The sequence below is a fragment of the Stenella coeruleoalba genome (genome assembly GCF_951394435.1).
Source record: "Stenella coeruleoalba genome assembly, chromosome: 8".
Taxonomy (NCBI): Eukaryota; Metazoa; Chordata; class Mammalia; order Artiodactyla; family Delphinidae; genus Stenella; species Stenella coeruleoalba.
In genome coordinates, this window is record NC_137154.1 from 110063751 (window position 1) to 110083760 (window position 20010).

General features: G+C 43.8%; 1 long non-coding RNA gene across 4 annotated transcripts in view; it reads left to right on the forward strand.

The window, feature by feature from the left end:
* The window catches only part of LOC307190093, a 1314632-nt gene that overhangs the window by 1198222 nt on the left and 96400 nt on the right, over positions 1-20010 (forward strand). The window contains exon 5 of one of the 4 annotated variants that reach the window (XR_013829377.1): positions 16801-16845. The exons of 2 other annotated variants lie outside the window; for them this stretch is intronic. This is a non-coding gene — a long non-coding RNA (uncharacterized lncRNA). Of the gene's footprint in view, positions 1-1014; positions 1078-16800; positions 16846-20010 lie in introns of those variants that run through there. One more of the 4 variants, XR_013829378.1, reaches the window with a different exon arrangement.

The window sequence follows — 20010 nt, forward strand, 5'->3', positions numbered from 1 at the left end:
TTTCCTATGCTTTCAATGCAATTCCAGTCTACCTCCTGAAATCGGTTTCCTGCAATTCTGCCCCGCTTTCAAGTCCTCTTGGCAGCCTTACTTCAGTCTATTTTTGGACGATAGCTGTCATTTATAACTCTGCAGGTTTGTGAATTACAGTGCCCCTGAGCTCCTTTCTTCAACTCGCTTTCTTGTGACCTGGCCGCAACACCGCAGGATGGCTTCAGGCCCTAATCTGGTTCCGGCCCGGCATGCTGAGCCTTTGGTTAATTCCTCTTCCTGGTGGGAAATGAGAGTTAAATTTGCCCGTCCAGACACCTCCAGCTAGCCTCTCATTGGTTCTCGCTATTCCTGTTCATCTTCCGCAGAAATTGCAAACTGGGCCAAACAGGAGGTTAAAGGGACTGACTCTCCAAGTGGGGAGAGTGTTAGTAAAGCGTCTGGAATGTTGCACCCGAGTACTAGGGGAGGAAAACTGAGACATATTTGAACACGTCTCCCGTTCACATGGTTGATCATACTTGGGTTCCACATGCATGTTTTAGCTGAAGGAAGAATACCTTAAACCTGGAGAGTTAAGACCCGTGTAATGGGTACCATGCAATATGACTTCAAAGGGTCTTCATTTGCTCACCGAACCTCTCCAATCCTATGACTGCTGCGTTTATGCCCCTGTACACATGCTTGATTCTCTTTCGGAGACATAGCAATCCATAGGTTTTAAGATACTTACTAGTCAGGTACATTCTTAGGCGTTTAATATGCGGTGTTGAGTCCATTTCGTTGAGCAAGGAGTAGCTCTTGTCTATTCCATATTTGGCTTAAGGAACTTTATCTGTGCTCATTTCAATCTCTGGTTTTATGCAGCACCCCAACTCACCTTTACCCTTAAGCAAGCATAAGTTGGTTTTCTAAATTTGAGACCCTGTTCTGTTCTGTAATTCAGTTCCTGTGTAGCCAAGTTTCCATTCCGTGTATTACTGATATCTTATGATGTTTCTTTTTCTGTGTGACTTATTTCAGTTAGAATCATCATACCTGAATCCACTCATTTTGCTGCTAAGGGCCTGATGACACAGATTTCATTGCTGAGTGATATTGCTTTGTAAGTAAATACCACAACTTCTTTATCCATTTTTCACTTTCTGCGATGTTGAACTTGTACTGTAAACGAGGTTCTTGTAAACAGAGCCGTTCCAAACTTTGGGGTGGCTGTGTCTTTTTGATTTTAATTTCCCTAAGCTATAGGACCATAAGTGGAAGTGCCCTAGGTTCTGTTGCTTTGTTTTTTAGATGTTTCAGGAAACACCATACACTTCTCCTGAGTGGTTGTTGGCAATTTACATCCCGCCCATCAGCATAACAAGGCTCCCAGTTCTCAATGGCCTGTTGCCTTTCTGGATTTTACACTTTTTTCAGATGGCCCTTTTGACCGGGGGGAAGTGAGACTTCATTGTAGTGCAGATTTCCTTTGCAAGCTTGCTTGGTTGGCCAAAAAGGGCGTATGCGTTTTTTCCTGAATATATTCAGGAAAAAACGCATACGCCCTTTTTGGCCAAGTGCATCATTGTGGACGTTCTGCCTCTTTTCCTATGCTTTCAATGTAATTCCAGTCTACCTCCTGAAATCGGTTTCCTGCAATTCTGCCCCGCTTTCAAGTCCTCTTGGCAGCCTTACTTCAGTCTATTTTGGATGATAGCTGTCATTTATAACTCTGCAGGTTTGTGAATTACAGTGCTCCTGAGCTCCTTTCTTCAACTTGCTTTCTTGTGACCTGGCCGCAACACCGCAGGATGGCTTCAGGCCCTAATCTGGTTCCGGCACGGCACGCTGAGCCTTTGGTTATTTCCTTTTCCTGGTGGGAAATGAGAGTTAAATTTGCCCGTCCAGACACCTCCAGCTAGTCTCTCATTGGTTCTCGCTATTCCTGTTCATCTTCCGCAAAAATTGCAAACTGGGCCAAACAGGAGTTTAAAGGCGCTGACTCTCCAAGTGGGGAGAGTGTTAGTAAAGCGTCTGGAATGTTGCACCCGAGTTCCAGGGGAGGAAAACTGAGACATATTTGAACACGTCTCCCGTTCACATGGTTGATCATACTTGGGTTCCACATGCATGTTTTAGCTGAAGGAAGAATACCTTAAACCTGGAGAGTTGAGACCCGTGTAATGGTTACCATGCAATATGACTTCAAAGGGTCTTCATTTGCTCACCGAACCTCTCCAATCCTATCACTGCTGCGTTTATGCCCCTGTACACATGCTTGATTCTCTTTCGGAGACATAGCAATCCATAGATTTTAAGATACTTACTAGTCAGGTACATTCTTAGGCGTTTAATATGTGGTGTTGAGTCCATTTCGTTGAGCAAGGAGTAGCTCTTGTCTATTCCATATTTGGCTTAAGGAACTTTATCTGTGCTCATTTCAATCTCTGGTTTTATGCAGCACCCCAACTCACCTTTACCCTTAAGCAAGCATAAGTTGGTTTTCTAAATTTGAGACCCTGTTCTGTTCTGTAATTCAGTTCCTGTGTAGCCAAGTTTCCATTCCGTGTATTACTGATATCTTATGATGTTTCTTTTTCTGTGTGACTTATTTCAGTTAGAATCATCATACCTGAATCCACTCATTTTGCTGCTAAGGGCCTGATGACACAGATTTCATTGCTGAGTGATATTGCTTTGTAAGTAAATACCACAACTTCTTTATCCATTTTTCACTTTCTGCGATGTTGAACTTGTACTGTAAACGAGGTTCTTGTAAACAGAGCCGTTCCAAACTTTGGGGTGGCTGTGTCTTTTTGATTTTAATTTCCCTAAGCTATAGGACCATAAGTGGAAGTGCCCTAGGTTCTGTTGCTTTGTTTTTTAGATGTTTCAGGAAACACCATACACTTCTCCTGAGTGGTTGTTGGCAATTTACATCCCGCCCATCAGCATAACAAGGCTCCCAGTTCTCAATGGCCTGTTGCCTTTCTGGATTTTACACTTTTTTCAGATGGCCCTTTTGACCGGGGGGAAGTGAGACTTCATTGTAGTGCAGATTTCCTTTGCAAGCTTGCTTGGTTGGCCAAAAAGGGCGTATGCGTTTTTTCCTGAATATATTCAGGAAAAAACGCATACGCCCTTTTTGGCCAAGTGCATCATTGTGGACGTTCTGCCTCTTTTCCTATGCTTTCAATGCAATTCCAGTCTACCTCCTGAAATCGGTTTCCTGCAATTCTGCCCCGCTTTCAAGTCCTCTTGGCAGCCTTACTTCAGTCTATTTTTGGACGATAGCTGTCATTTATAACTCTGCAGGTTTGTGAATTACAGTGCCCCTGAGCTCCTTTCTTCAACTCGCTTTCTTGTGACCTGGCCGCAACACCGCAGGATGGCTTCAGGCCCTAATCTGGTTCCGGCCCGGCACGCTGAGCCTTTGGTTAATTCCTCTTCCTGGTGGGAAATGAGAGTTAAATTTGCCCGTCCAGACACCTACAGCTAGTCTCTCATTGGTTCTCGCTATTCCTGTTCATCTTCCGCAGAAATTGCAAACTGGGCCAAACAGGAGGTTAAAGGGACTGACTCTCCAAGTGGGGAGAGTGTTAGTAAAGCGTCTGGAATGTTGCACCCGAGTACCAGGGTACGAAAACTGAGACATATTTGAACACGTCTCCCGATCACATGGTTGATCATACTCTAGGTTCCACATGCATGTTTTAGCTGAAGGAAGAATACCTTAAACCTGGGTAGTTGAAACCCGTGGAATGGGTACCATGCAATATGACTTCAAAGGGTCTTCATTTGCTCACCGAACCTCTCCAATCCTATCACTGCTGCGTTTATGCCCCTGTACACATGCTTGATTCTCTTTCGGAGACATAGCAATCCATAGGTTTTAAGATACTTACTAGTCAGGAACATTCTTAGGCGTTTAATATGGGGTGTTGAGTCCATTTCGTTGAGCAAGGAGTAGCTCTTGTCTATTCCATATTTGGCTTAAGGAACTTTATCTGTGCTCATTGCAATCTCTGGTTTTATGCAGCACCGCAACTCACCTTTACCCTTAAGCAAGCATAAGTTGTTTTTCTAAATTTGAGACCCTGTTCTGTTCTGTAATTCAGTTCCTGTGTAGCCAAGTTTCCATTCCGTGTATTACTGATATCTTATGATGTTTCTTTTTCTGTGTGACTTATTTCAGTTAGAATCATCATACCTGAATCCACTCATTGTGCTGCTAAGGGCCTGATGACACAGATTTCATTGCTGAGTGATATTGCTTTGTAAGTAAATACCACAACTTCTTTATCCATTTTTCACTTTCTGCGATGTTGAACTTGTACTGTAAACGAGGTTCTTGTAAACAGAGCCGTTCCAAACTTTGGGGTGGCTGTGTCTTTTTGATTTTAATTTCCCTAAGCTATAGGACCATAAGTGGAAGTGCCCTAGGTTCTGTTGCTTTGTTTTTTAGATGTTTCAGGAAACACCATACACTTCTCCCAAGTGGTTGTTGGCAATTTACATCCCGCCCATCAGCATAACAAGGCTCCCAGTTCTCCATGGCCTGTCCTGCCTTTCTGGATTTTACACTTTTTTCAGATGGCCCTTTTGACCGGGGGGAAGTGAGACTTCATTGTAGTGCAGATTTCCTTTGCAAGCTTGCTTGGTTGGCCAAAAAGGGCGTATGCGTTTTTTCCTGAATATATTCAGGAAAAAACGCATACGCCCTTTTTGGCCAAGTGCATCATTGTGGACGTTCTGCCTCTTTTCCTATGCTTTCAATGCAATTCCAGTCTACCTCCTGAAATCGGTTTCCTGCAATTCTGCCCCGCTTTCAAGTCCTCTTGGCAGCCTTACTTCAGTCTATTTTTGGATGATAGCTGTCATTTATAACTCTGCAGGTTTGTGAATTACAGTGCCCCTGAGCTCCTTTCTTCAACTCGATTTCTTGTGACCTGGCCGCAACACCGCAGGATGGCTTCAGGCCCTAATCTGGTTCCGGCACGGCACGCTGAGCCTTTGGTTATTTCCTTTTCCTGGTGGGAAATGAGAGTTAAATTTGCCCGTCCAGACACCTCCAGCTAGTCTCTCATTGGTTCTCGCTATTCCTGTTCATCTTCCGCAAAAATTGCAAACTGGGCCAAACAGGAGTTTAAAGGCGCTGACTCTCCAAGTGGGGAGAGTGTTAGTAAAGCGTCTGGAATGTTGCACCCGAGTTCCAGGGGAGGAAAACTGAGACATATTTGAACACGTCTCCCGTTCACATGGTTGATCATACTTGGGTTCCACATGCATGTTTTAGCTGAAGGAAGAATACCTTAAACCTGGAGAGTTGAGACCCGTGTAATGGTTACCATGCAATATGACTTCAAAGGGTCTTCATTTGCTCACCGAACCTCTCCAATCCTATCACTGCTGCGTTTATGCCCCTGTACACATGCTTGATTCTCTTTCGGAGACATAGCAATCCATAGATTTTAAGATACTTACTAGTCAGGTACATTCTTAGGCGTTTAATATGTGGTGTTGAGTCCATTTCGTTGAGCAAGGAGTAGCTCTTGTCTATTCCATATTTGGCTTAAGGAACTTTATCTGTGCTCATTTCAATCTCTGGTTTTATGCAGCAACCCAACTCACCTTTCCCCTTAAGCAAGCATAAGTTGGTTTTCTAAATTTGAGAACCTGTTCTGTTTTGGAATTCAGTTCCTGTGTAGCCAAGTTTACATTCCGTGTATTAGTGATATCTTATGATGTTTCTTTTTCTGTGTGACTTATTTCAGTTAGAATCATCGTACCTGAATCTACTCATTATGATGCTACGGGCCTGATGACATAGATTTCATTGCTGAGTGACACTGCATTGTACGTAAGTACCACAAGTTCTTTATCCATTTTTCACTTTCTGGGATGTTGAACTTGTACTGTAAACGAGGTTCTTGTAAACAGAGCCGTTCCAAACTTTGGGGTGGCTGTGTCTTTTTGATTTTAATTTCCCTAAGCTATAGGACCATAAGTGGAAGTGCCCTAGGCTCTGTTGCTTTGTTTTTTAGATGTTTCAGGAAACACCATACACTTCTCCCAAGTGTCTGTTGGCAATTTACATCCCGTCCATCAGCATAACAAGGCTCCCAGTTCTCAATGGCCTGTTGCCTTTCTGGATTTTACACTTTTTTCAGATGGCCCTTTTGACCGGGGGGAAGTGAGACTTCATTGTAGTGCAGATTTCCTTTGCAAGCTTGCTTGGTTGGCCAAAAAGGGCGTATGCGTTTTTTCCTGAATATATTCAGGAAAAAACGCATACGCCCTTTTTGGCCAAGTGCATCATTGTGGACGTTCTGCCTCTTTTCCTATGCTTTCAATGCAATTCCAGTCTACCTCCTGAAATCGGTTTCCTGCAATTCTGCCCCGCTTTCAAGTCCTCTTGGCAGCCTTACTTCAGTCTATTTTTGGACGATAGCTGTCATTTATAACTCTGCAGGTTTGTGAATTACAGTGCCCCTGAGCTCCTTTCTTCAACTCGCTTTCTTGTGACCTGGCCGCAACACCGCAGGATGGCTTCAGGCCCTAATCTGGTTCCGGCCCGGCACGCTGAGCCTTTGGTTAATTCCTCTTCCTGGTGGGAAATGAGAGTTAAATTTGCCCGTCCAGACACCTACAGCTAGTCTCTCATTGGTTCTCGCTATTCCTGTTCATCTTCCGCAGAAATTGCAAACTGGGCCAAACAGGAGGTTAAAGGGACTGACTCTCCAAGTGGGGAGAGTGTTAGTAAAGCGTCTGGAATGTTGCACCCGAGTACCAGGGTACGAAAACTGAGACATATTTGAACACGTCTCCCGATCACATGGTTGATCATACTCTAGGTTCCACATGCATGTTTTAGCTGAAGGAAGAATACCTTAAACCTGGGTAGTTGAAACCCGTGGAATGGGTACCATGCAATATGACTTCAAAGGGTCTTCATTTGCTCACCGAACCTCTCCAATCCTATCACTGCTGCGTTTATGCCCCTGTACACATGCTTGATTCTCTTTCGGAGACATAGCAATCCATAGGTTTTAAGATACTTACTAGTCAGGAACATTCTTAGGCGTTTAATATGGGGTGTTGAGTCCATTTCGTTGAGCAAGGAGTAGCTCTTGTCTATTCCATATTTGGCTTAAGGAACTTTATCTGTGCTCATTGCAATCTCTGGTTTTATGCAGCACCGCAACTCACCTTTACCCTTAAGCAAGCATAAGTTGTTTTTCTAAATTTGAGACCCTGTTCTGTTCTGTAATTCAGTTCCTGTGTAGCCAAGTTTCCATTCCGTGTATTACTGATATCTTATGATGTTTCTTTTTCTGTGTGACTTATTTCAGTTAGAATCATCATACCTGAATCCACTCATTGTGCTGCTAAGGGCCTGATGACACAGATTTCATTGCTGAGTGATATTGCTTTGTAAGTAAATACCACAACTTCTTTATCCATTTTTCACTTTCTGCGATGTTGAACTTGTACTGTAAACGAGGTTCTTGTAAACAGAGCCGTTCCAAACTTTGGGGTGGCTGTGTCTTTTTGATTTTAATTTCCCTAAGCTATAGGACCATAAGTGGAAGTGCCCTAGGTTCTGTTGCTTTGTTTTTTAGATGTTTCAGGAAACACCATACACTTCTCCCGAGTGGTTGTTGGCAATTTACATCCCGCCCATCAGCATAACAAGGCTGCCTGTTCTCCATGGACTGTCCTGCCTTTCTGGATTTTACACTTTTTTCAGATGGCCCTTTTGACCGGGGGGAAGTGAGACTTCATTGTAGTGCAGATTTCCTTTGCAAGCTTGCTTGGTTGGCCAAAAAGGGCGTATGCGTTTTTTCCTGAATATATTCAGGAAAAAACACATACGCCCTTTTTGGCCAAGTGCATCATTGTGGACGTTCTGCCTCTTTTCCTATGCTTTCAATGCAATTCCAGTCTACCTCCTGAAATCGGTTTCCTGCAATTCTGCCCCGCTTTCAAGTCCTCTTGGCAGCCTTACTTCAGTCTATTTTTGGACGATAGCTGTCATTTATAACTCTGCAGGTTTGTGAATTACAGTGCCCCTGAGCTCCCTTCTTCAACTCGCTTTCTTTTGAGCTGGCCGCAACACCGCAGGATGGCTTCAGGCCCTAATCTGGTTCCGGTACGGCACACTGAGCCTTTGGTTATTTCCTCTTCCTGGTGGGAAATGAGAGTTAAATTTGCCCGTCCAGACACCTCCAGCTAGCCTCTCATTGGTTCTCGCTATTCCTGTTCATCTTCCGCAGAAATTGCAAACTGGGCCAAACAGGAGGTTAAAGGCGCTGACTCTCCAAGTGGGGAGAGTGTTAGTAAAGCGTCTGGAATGTTGCACCCGAGTACCAGGGGAGGAAAACTGAGACATATTTGAACACGTCTCCCGTTCACATGGTTGATCATACTTAGGTTCCACATGCATGTTTTAGCTGAAGGAAGAATACCTTAAACCTGGAGAGTTGAGACTCGTGTAATGGGTACCATGCAATATGACTTCAAAGGGTCTTCATTTGCTCACCGAACCTCTCCAATCCTATCACTGCTGCGTTTATGCCCCTGTACACATGCTTGATTCTCTTTCGGAGACATAGCAATCCATAGGTTTTACGATACTTACTAGTCAGGTACATTCTTAGGCGTTTAATATGCGGTGTTGAGTCCATTTCGTTGAGCAAGGAGTAGCTCTTGTCTATTCCGTATTTGACTTAAGGAACTTTATCTGTGCTCATTTCAATCTCTGGTTTTATGCAGCACCCCAACTCACCTTTACCCTTAAGCAAGCATAAGTTGGTTTTCTAAATTTGAGACCCTGTTCTGTTCTGTAATTCAGTTCCTGTGTAGCCAAGTTTACATTCCGTGTATTACTGATATCTTATGATGTTTCTTTTTCTGTGTGACTTATTTCAGTTAGAATCATCATACCTGAATCCACTCATTGTGATGCTAAGGGCCTGATGACATAGATTTCATTGCTGAGTGATATTGCTTTGTAAGTAAATACCACAACTTCTTTATCCATTTTTCACTTTCTGCGATGTTGAACTTGTACTGTAAACGAGGTTCTTGTAAACAGAGGCGTCCCAAACTTTGGGGTGGCTGTGTCTTTTTGATTTTAATTTCCCTAAGCTATAGGACCATAAGTGGCAGTGCCCTAGGCTCTGTTGCTTTGTTTTTTAGATGTTTCAGGAAACACCATACACTTCTCCCGAGTGTCTGTTGGCAATTTACATCCCGCCCATCAGCATAACAAGGCTCCCAGTTCTCCATGGCCTGTCCTGCCTTTCTGGATTTTACACTTTTTTCAGATGGCCCTTTTGACCGGGGGGAAGTGAGACTTCATTGTAGTGCAGATTTCCTTTGCAAGCTTGCTTGGTTGGCCAAAAAGGGCGTATGCGTTTTTTCCTGAATATATTCAGGAAAAAACGCATACGCCCTTTTTGGCCAAGTGCATCATTGTGGACGTTCTGCCTCTTTTCCTATGCTTTCAATGCAATTCCAGTCTACCTCCTGAAATCGGTTTCCTGCAATTCTGCCCCGCTTTCAAGTCCTCTTGGCAGCCTTACTTCAGTCTATTTTTGGACGATAGCTGTCATTTATAACTCTGCAGGTTTGTGAATTACAGTGCCCCTGAGCTCCTTTCTTCAACTCGCTTTCTTGTGACCTGGCCGCAACACCGCATGATGGCTTCAGGCCCTAATCTGGTTCCGGCCCGGCATGCTGAGCCTTTGGTTAATTCCTCTTCCTGGTGGGAAATGAGAGTTGAATTTGCCCGTCCAGACACCTCCAGCTAGCCTCTCATTGGTTCTCGCTATTCCTGTTCATGTTCCGCAGAAATTGCAAACTGGGCCAAACAAGAGGTTAAAGGGACTGACTCTCCAAGTCGGGAGAGTGTTAGTAAAGCGTCTGGAATGTTGCACACGAGTACCAGGGGAGGAAAACTGAGACATATTTGAACACGTCTCCCGTTCACATGGTTGATCATACTCTGGGTTCCACATGCATGTTTTAGCTGAAGGAAGAATACCTTAAACCTGGGTAGTTGAAACCCGTGGAATGGGTACCATGCAATATGACTTCAAAGGGTCTTCATTTGCTCACCGAACCTCTCCAATCCTATCACTGCTGCGTTTATGCCCCTGTACACATGCTTGATTCTCTTTCGGAAACATAGCAATCCATAGGTTTTAAGATACTTACTAGTCAGGTACATTCTTAGGCGTTTAATATGCGGTGTTGAGTCCATTTCGTTGAGCAAGGAGTAGCTCTTGTCTATTCCATATTTGGCTTAAGGAACTTTATCTGTGCTCATTTCAATCTCTGGTTTTATGCAGCACCCCAACTCACCTTTACCCTTAAGCAAGCATAAGTTGGTTTTCTAAATTTGAGACCCTGTTCTGTTCTGTAATTCAGTTCCTGTGTAGCCAAGTTTCCATTCCGTGTATTACTGATATCTTATGATGTTTCTTTTTCTGTGTGACTTACTTCAGTTAGAATCATCATACCTGAATCCCTTCATTGTGCTGCTAAGGGCCTGATGACACAGATTTCATTGCTGAGTGATATTGCTTTGTAAGTAAATACCACAACTTCTTTATCCATTTTTCACTTTCTGCGATGTTGAACTTGTACTGTAAACGAGGTTCTTGTAAACAGAGGCGTCCCAAACTTTGGGGTGGCTGTGTCTTTTTGATTTTAATTTCCCTAAGCTATAGGACCATAAGTGGCAGTGCCCTAGGCTCTGTTGCTTTGTTGTTTAGATGTTTCAGGAAACACCATACACTTCTCCCAAGTGTCTGTTGGCAATTTACATCCCGCCCATCAGCATAACAAGGCACCCAGTTCTCCATGGCCTGTCCTGCCTTTCTGGATTTTACACTATTTTCAGATGGCCCTTTTGACCGGGGGGAAGTGAGACTTCATTGTAGTGCAGATTTCCTTTGCAAGCTTGCTTGGTTGGCCAAAAAGGGCGTATGCGTTTTTTCCTGAATATATTCAGGAAAAAACGCATACGTCCTTTTTGGCCAAGTGCATCATTGTGGACGTTCTGCCTCTTTTCCTATGCTTGCAATGCCATTCCAGTCTACATCCTGAAATCGGTTTCCTGCAATTCTGCCCCGCTTTCAAGTCCTCTTGGCAGCCTTACTTCAGTCTATTTTTGGACGATAGCTGTCATTTATAACTCTGCAGGTTTGTGAATTACAGTGCCCCTGAGCTCCTTTCTTCAACTCGCTTTCTTGTGACCTGGCCGCAACACCGCAGGATGGCTTCAGGCCCTAATCTGGTTCCGGCCCGGCACGCTGAGCCTTTGGTTAATTCCTCTTCCTGGTGGGAAATGAGAGTTAAATTTGCCCGTCCAGACACCTCCAGCTAGCCTCTCATTGGTTCTCGCTATTCCTGTTCATCTTCCGCAGAAATTGCAAACTGGGCCAAACAGGAGGTTAAAGGGACTGACTCTCCAAGTGGGGAGAGTGTTAGTAAAGTGTCTGGAATGTTGCACCCGTGTACCAGGGTACGAAAACTGAGACATATTTGAACACGTCTCCCGATCACATGGTTGATCATACTCTAGGTTCCACATGCATGTTTTAGCTGAAGGAAGAATACCTTAAACCTGGGTAGTTGAAACCCGTGGAATGGGTACCATGCAATATGACTTCAAAGGGTCTTCATTTGCTCACCGAACCTCTCCAATCCTATCACTGCTGCGTTTATGCCCCTGTACACATGCTTGATTCTCTTTCGGAGACATAGCAATCCATAGGTTTTAAGATACTTACTAGTCAGGTACATTCTTAGGCGTTTAATATGGGGTGTTGAGTCCATTTCGTTGAGCAAGGAGTAGCTCTTGTCTATTCCATATTTGGCTTAAGGAACTTTATCTGTGCTCATTTCAATCTCTGGTTTTATGCAGCACCCCAACTCACCTTTACCCTTAAGCAAGAATAAGTTGGTTTTCTAAATTTGAGACCCTGTTCTGTTCTGTAATTCAGTTCCTGTGTAGCCAAGTTTACATTCCGTGTATTACTGATATCTTATGATGTTTCTTTTCCTGTGTGACTTATTTCAGTTAAAATCATCATACCTGAATCCACTCATTGTGCTGCTAAGGGCCTGATGACACAGATTTCATTGCTGAGTGATATTGCTTTGTAAGTAAATACCACAACTTCTTTATCCATTTTTCACTTTCTGCGATGTTGAACTTGTACTGTAAACGAGGTTCTTGTAAACAGAGGCGTCCCAAACTTTGGGGTGGCTGTGTCTTTTTGATTTTAATTTCCCTAAGCTATAGGACCATAAGTGGAAGTGCCCTAGGTTCTGTTGCTTTGTTTTTGAGATGTTTCAGGAAACACCATACACTTCTCCCGAGTGGTTGTTGGCAATTTACATCCCGCCCATCAGCATAACAAGGCTCCCAGTTCTCCATGGCCTGTCCTGCCTTTCTGGATTTTACACTTTTTTCAGATGGCCCTTTTGACCGGGGAGAAGTGAGACTTCATTGTAGTGCAGATTTCCTTTGCAAGCTTGCTTGGTTGGCCAAAAAGGGCGTATGCGTTTTTTCCTGAATATATTCAGGAAAAAACGCATACGCCCTTTTTGGCCAAGTGCATCATTGTGGACGTTCTGCCTCTTTTCCTATGCTTTCAATGCAATTCCAGTCTACCTCCTGAAATCGGTTTCCTGCAATTCTGCCCCGCTTTCAAGTCCTCTTGGCAGCCTTACTTCAGTCTATTTTTGGACGATAGCTGTCATTTATAACTCTGCAGGTTTGTGAATTACAGTGCCCCTGAGCTCCTTTCTTCAACTCGCTTTCTTGTGACCTGGCCGCAACACCGCAGGATGGCTTCAGGCCCTAATCTGGTTCCGGCACGGCACGCTGAGCCTTTGGTTATTTCCTCTTCCTCGTGGGAAATGAGAGTTAAATTTGCCCGTCCAGACACCTCCAGCTAGTCTCTCATTGGTTCTCGCTATTCCTGTTCATCTTCCGCAGAAATTGCAAACTGGGCCAAACAGGAGGTTAAAGGGACTGACTCTCCAAGTGGGGAGAGTGTTAGTAAAGCGTCTGGAATGTTGCACCGGAGTACCAGGGGAGGAAAACTGAAACATATTTGAACACGTCTCCCGATCATATGGTTGATCATACTCTGGGTTCCACATGCATGTTTTAGCTGAAGGAAGAATACCTTAAACCTGGAGAGTTGAGACCCGTGTAATGGGTACCATGCAATATGACTTCAAAGGGTCTTCATTTGCTCACCGAACCTCTCCAATCCTATCACTGCTGCGTTTATGCCCCTGTACACATGCTTGATTCTCTTTCGGAGACATAGCAATCCATAGGTTTTAAGATACTTACTAGTCAGGTACATTCTTAGGCGTTTAATATGCGGTGTTGAGTCCATTTCATTGAGCAAGGAGTAGCTCTTTTCTATTCCATATTTGACTTAAGGAACTTTATCTGTGCTCATTTCAATCTCTGGTTTTATGCAGCACCCCAACTCACCTTTACCCTTAAGCAAGCATAAGTTGGTTTTCTAAATTTGAGAACCTGTTCTATTTTGGAATTCAGTTCCTGTGTAGCCAAGTTTACATTCCGTGTATTAGTGATATCTTATGATGTTTCTTTTTCTGTGTGACTTATTTCAGTTAGAATCATCGTACCTGAATCTACTCATTATGCTGCTACGGGCCTGATGACATAGATTTCATTGCTGAGTGATACTGCATTGTACGTAAGTACCACAAGTTCTTTATCCATTTTTCACTTTCTGCGATGTTGAACTTGTACTGTAAACGAGGTTCTTGTAAACAGAGCCATTCCAAACTTTGGGGTGGCTGTGTCTTTTTGATTTTAATTTCCCTAAGCTATAGGACCATAAGTGGAAGTGCCCTAGGCTCTGTTGCTTTGTTTTTTAGATGTTTCAGGAAACACCATACACTTCTCCCGAGTGTCTGTTGGCAATTTACATCCCGCCCATCAGCATAACAAGGCTCCCAGTTCTCAATGGCCTGTTGCCTTTCTGGATTTTACACTTTTTTCAGATGGCCCTTTTGACCGGGGGGAAGTGAGACTTCATTGTAGTGCAGATTTCCTTTGCAAGCTTGCTTGGTTGGCCAAAAAGGGCGTATGCGTTTTTTCCTGAATATATTCAGGAAAAAACGCATACGCCCTTTTTGGCCAAGTGCATCATTGTGGACGTTCTGCCTCTTTTCCTATGCTTTCAATGCAATTCCAGTCTACCTCCTGAAATCGGTTTCCTGCAATTCTGCCCCGCTTTCAAGTCCTCTTGGCAGCCTTACTTCAGTCTATTTTTGGACGATAGCTGTCATTTATAACTCTGCAGGTTTGTGAATTACAGTGTCCCTGAGCTCCTTTCTTCAACTCGCTTTCTTGTGACCTGGCCGCAACACCGCAGGATGGCTTCAGGCCCTAATCTGGTTCCGGCCCGGCATGCTGAGCCTTTGGTTAAATCCTCTTCCTGGTGGGAAATGAGAGTTAAATTTGCCCGTCCAGACACCTCCAGCTAGCCTCTCATTGGTTCTCGCTATTCCTGTTCATCTTCCGCAGAAATTGCAAACTGGGCCAAACAGGAGGTTAAAGGGACTGACTCTCCAAGTGGGGAGAGTGTTAGTAAAGCGTCTGGAATGTTGCACCCGAGTACCAGGGGAGGAAAACTGAGACATATTTGAACACGTCTCCCGTTCACATGGTTGATCATACTTGGGTTCCACATGCATGTTTTAGCTGAAGGAAGAATACCTTAAACCTGGAGAGTTGAGACCCGTGGAATGGGTACCATGCAATATGACTTCAAAGGGTCTTCATTTGCTCACCGAACCTCTCCAATCCTATCACTGCTGCGTTTATGCCCCTGTACACATGCTTGATTCTCTTTCGGAGACATAGCAATCCATAGGTTTTTAGATACTTACTAGTCAGGTACATTCTTAGGCGTTTAATATGCGGTGTTGAGTCCATTTCGTTGAGCAAGGAGTAGCTCTTGTCTATTCCATATTTGACTTAAGGAACTTTATCTGTGCTCATTTCAATCTCTGGTTTTATGCAGCACCCCAACTCACCTTTACCCTTAAGCAAGCATAAGTTGGTTTTCTAAATTTGAGAACCTGTTCTGTTTTGGAATTCAGTTCCTGTGTAGCCAAATTTCCATTTCGTGTATTACTGATATCTTATGATGTTTCTTTTTCTGTGTGACTTATTTCAGTTAGAATCATCATACCTGAATCCACTCATTGTGATGCTGAGGGCCTGATGACATAGATTTCATTGCTGAGTGATATTGCTTTGTAAGTAAATACCACAACTTCTTTATCCATTTTTCACTTTCTGCGATGTTGAACTTGTACTGTAAACGAGGTTTTTGTAAACAGAGCCGTTCCAAACTTTGGTGTGGCTGTGTCTTTTTGATTTTAATTTCCCTAAGCTATAGGACCATAAGTGGAAGTGCCCTAGGTTCTGTTGCTTTGTTTTTTAGATGTTTCAGGAAACACCATACACTTCTCCCAAGTGGTTGTTGGCAATTTACATCCCGCCCATCAGCATAACAAGGCTCCCAGTTCTCCATGGCCTGTCCTGCCTTTCTGGATTTTACACTTTTTTCAGATGGCCCTTTTGACCGGGGGGAAGTGAGACTTCATTGTAGTGCAGATTTCCTTTGCAAGCTTGCTTGGTTGGCCAAAAAGTGCGTATGCGTTTTTTCCTGAATATATTCAGGAAAAAATGCATACGCCCTTTTTGGCCAAGTGCATCATTGTGGACGTTCTGCCTCTTTTCCTATGCTTTCAATGCAATTCCAGTCTACCTCCTGAAATCGGTTTCCTGCAATTCTGCCCCGCTTTCAAGTCCTCTTGGCAGCCTTACTTCAGTCTATTTTTGGATGATAGCTGTCATTTATAACACTGCAGGTTTGTGAATTACAGTGCCCCTGAGCTCCTTTCTTCAACTCGATTTCTTGTGACCTGGCCGCAACACCGCAGGATGGCTTCAGGCCCTAATCTGGTTCCGGCCCGGCACGCTGAGCCTTTGGTTAATTCCTCTTCCTGGTGGGAAATGAGAGTTAAATTTGCCCGTCCAGACACCTCCAGCTAGCCTCTCATTGGTTCTCGCTATTCCTGTTCATCTTCCGCAGAAATTGCAAACTGAGCCGAACAGGAGGTTAAAGGGACTGACTCTCCAAGTGGGGAGAGTGTTAGGAAAGCGTCTGGAATGTTGCACCCGAGTACCAGGGGAGGAAAACTGAGACATATTTGAACACGTCTCCCGTTCACATGGTTGATCATACTTGGGTTCCACATGCATGTTTTAGCTGAAGGAAGAATACCTTAAACCTGGAGAGTTAAGACCCGTGTAATGGGTACCATGCAATATGACTTCAAAGGGTCTTCATTTGCTCACCGAACCTCTCCAATCCTATCACTGCTGCGTTTATGCCCCTGTACACATGCTTGATTCTCTTTCGGAGACATAGCAATCCATAGGTTTTAAGATACTTACTAGTCAGGTACATTCTTAGGCGTTTAATATGCGGTGTTGAGTCCATTTCTTTGAGCAAGGAGTAGCTCTTGTCTATTCCATATTTGACTTAAGGAACTTTATCTGTGCTCATTTCAATCTCTGGTTTTATGCAGCACCCCAACTCACCTTTCCCCTTAAGCAAGCATAAGTTGGTTTTCTAAATTTGAGACCCTGTTCTGTTCTGTAGTTCAGTTCCTGTGTAGCCAAGTTTACATTCCGTGTATTACTGATATCTTATGATGTTTCTTTTTCTGTGTGACTTATTTCAGTTAGAGTCATCATACCTGAATCCACTCATTGTGATGCTAAGGGCCTGATGACATAGATTTCATTGCTGAGTGATATTGCTTTGTAAGTAAATACCACAACTTCTTTATCCATTTTTCACTTTCTGCGATGTTGAACTTGTACTGTAAACAAGGTTCTTGTAAACAGAGGCGTCCCAAACTTTGGGGTGGCTGTGTCTTTATGATTTTAATTTCCCTAAGCTATAGGACCATAAGTGGCAGTGCCCTAGGCTCTGTTGCTTTGTTTTTTAGATGTTTCAGGAAACACCATACACTTCTCCCGAGTGTCTGTTGGCAATTTACATCCCGCCCATCAGCATAACAAGGCTCCCAGTTGTCCATGGCCTGTCCTGCCTTTCTGGATTTTACACTTTTTTCAGATGGCCCTTTTGACCGGGGGGAAGTGAGACTTCATTGTAGTGCAGATTTCCTTTGCAAGCTTGCTTGGTTGGCCAAAAAGGGCGTATGCGTTTTTTCCTGAATATATTCAGGAAAAAACGCATACGCCCTTTTTGGCCAAGTGCATCATTGTGGACGTTCTGCCTCTTTTCCTATGCTTTCAATGCAATTCCAGTCTACCTCCTGAAATCGGTTTCCTGCAATTCTGCCCCGCTTTCAAGTCCTCTTGGCAGCCTTACTTCAGTCTATTTTTGGATGATAGCTGTCATTTATAACTCTGCAGGTTTGTGAATTACAGTGCCCCTGAGCTCCTTTCTTCAACTCGCTTTCTTGTGACCTGGCCGCAACACCGCAGGATGGCTTCAGGCCCTAATCTGGTTCCGGCCCGGCACGCTGAGCCTTTGGTTAATTCCTCTTCCTGGTGGGAAATGAGAGTTAAATTTGCCCGTCCAGACACCTCCAGCTAGCCTCTCATTGGTTCTCGCTATTCCTGTTCATCTTCCGCAGAAATTGCAAACTGGGCCAAACAGGAGGTTAAAGGGACTGACTCTGCAAGTGGGGAGAGTGTTAGTAAAGCGTCTGGAATGTTGCACCTGAATACCAGGGGAGGAAAACTGAGACATATTTGAACACGTCTCCCGATCACATGGTTGATCATACTCTAGGTTCCACATGCATGTTTTAGCTGAAGGAAGAATACCTTAAACCTGGGTAGTTGAAACCCGTGGAATGGGTACCATGCAATATGACTTCAAAGGGTCTTCATTTGCTCACCGAACCTCTCCAATCCTATCACTGCTGCGTTTATGCCCCTGTACACATGCTTGATTCTCTTTCGGAGACATAGCAATCCATAGGTTTTAAGATACTTACTAGTCAGGTACATTCTTAGGCGTTTAATATGGGGTGTTGAGTCCATTTCGTTGAGCAAGGAGTAGCTCTTGTCTATACCATATTTGGCTTAAGGAACTTTATCTGTGCTCATTTCAATCTCTGGTTTTATGCAGCACCCCAACTCACCTTTACCCTTAAGCAAGAATAAGTTGGTTTTCTAAATTTGAGACCCTGTTCTGTTCTGTAATTCAGTTCCTGTGTAGCCAAGTTTCCATTCCGTGTATTACTGATATCTTATGATGTTTCTTTTTCTGTGTGACTTATTTCAGTTAGAATCATCATACCTGAATCCACTCATTGTGCTGCTAAGGGCCTGATGACACAGATTTCATTGCTGAGTGATATTGCTTTGTAAGTAAATACCACAAGTTCTTTATCCATTTTTCACTTTCTGCGATGTTGAACTTGTACTGTAAACGAGGTTTTTGTAAACAGAGCCGTTCCAAACTTTGGTGTGGCTGTGTCTTTTTGATTTTAATTTCCCTAAGCTATAGGACCATAAGTGGAAGTGCCCTAGGTTCTGTTGCTTTGTTTTTTAGATGTTTCAGGAAACACCATACACTTCTCCCAAGTGGTTGTTGGCAATTTACATCCCGCCCATCAGCATAACAAGGCTCCCAGTTCTCCATGGCCTGTCCTGCCTTTCTGGATTTTACACTTTTTTCAGATGGCCCTTTTGACCGGGGGGAAGTGAGACTTCATTGTAGTGCAGATTTCCTTTGCAAGCTTGCTTGGTTGGCCAAAAAGGGCGTATGCGTTTTTTCCTGAATATATTCAGGAAAAAACGCATACGCCCTTTTTGGCCAAGTGCATCATTGTGGACGTTCTGCCTCTTTTCCTATGCTTTCAATGCAATTCCAGTCTACCTCCTGAAATCGGTTTCCTGCAATTCTGCCCCGCTTTCAAGTCCTCTTGGCAGCCTTACTTCAGTCTATTTTTGGATGATAGCTGTCATTTATAACTCTGCAGGTTTGTGAATTACAGTGCCCCTGAGCTCCTTTCTTCAACTCGCTTTCTTGTGACCTGGCCGCAACACCGCAGGATGGCTTCAGGCCCTAATCTGGTTCCGGCCCGGCACGCTGAGCCTTTGGTTAATTCCTCTTCCTGGTGGGAAATGAGAGTTAAATTTGCCCGTCCAGACACCTCCAGCTAGCCTCTCATTGGTTCTCGCTATTCCTGTTCATCTTCCGCAGAAATTGCAAACTGAGCCGAACAGGAGGTTAAAGGGACTGACTCTCCAAGTGGGGAGAGTGTTAGTAAAGCCTCTGGAATGTTGCACCCGAGTACCAGGGGAGGAAAACTGAGACATATTTGAACACGTCTCCCGTTCACATGGTTGATCATACTTGGGTTCCACATGCATGTTTTAGCTGAAGGAAGAATACCTTAAACCTGGAGAGTTAAGACCCGTGGAATGGGTACCATGCAATATGACTTCAAAGGGTCTTCATTTGCTCACCGAACCTCTCCAATCCTATCACTGCTGCGTTTATGCCCCTGTACACATGCTTGATTCTCTTTCGGAGACATAGCAATCCATAGGTTTTAAGATACTTACTAGTCAGGTACATTCTTAGGCGTTTAATATGCGGTGTTGAGTCCATTTCTTTGAGCAAGGAGTAGCTCTTGTATATTCCATATTTGACTTAAGGAACTTTATCTGTGCTCATTTCAATCTCTGGTTTTATGCAGCACCCCAACTCACCTTTCCCCTTAAGCAAGCATAAGTTGGTTTTCTAAATTTGAGACCCTGTTCTGTTCTGTAGTTCAGTTCCTGTGTAGCCAAGTTTACATTCCGTGTATTACTGATATCTTATGATGTTTCTTTTTCTGTGTGACTTATTTCAGTTAGAGTCATCATACCTGAATCCACTCATTGTGATGCTAAGGGCCTGATGA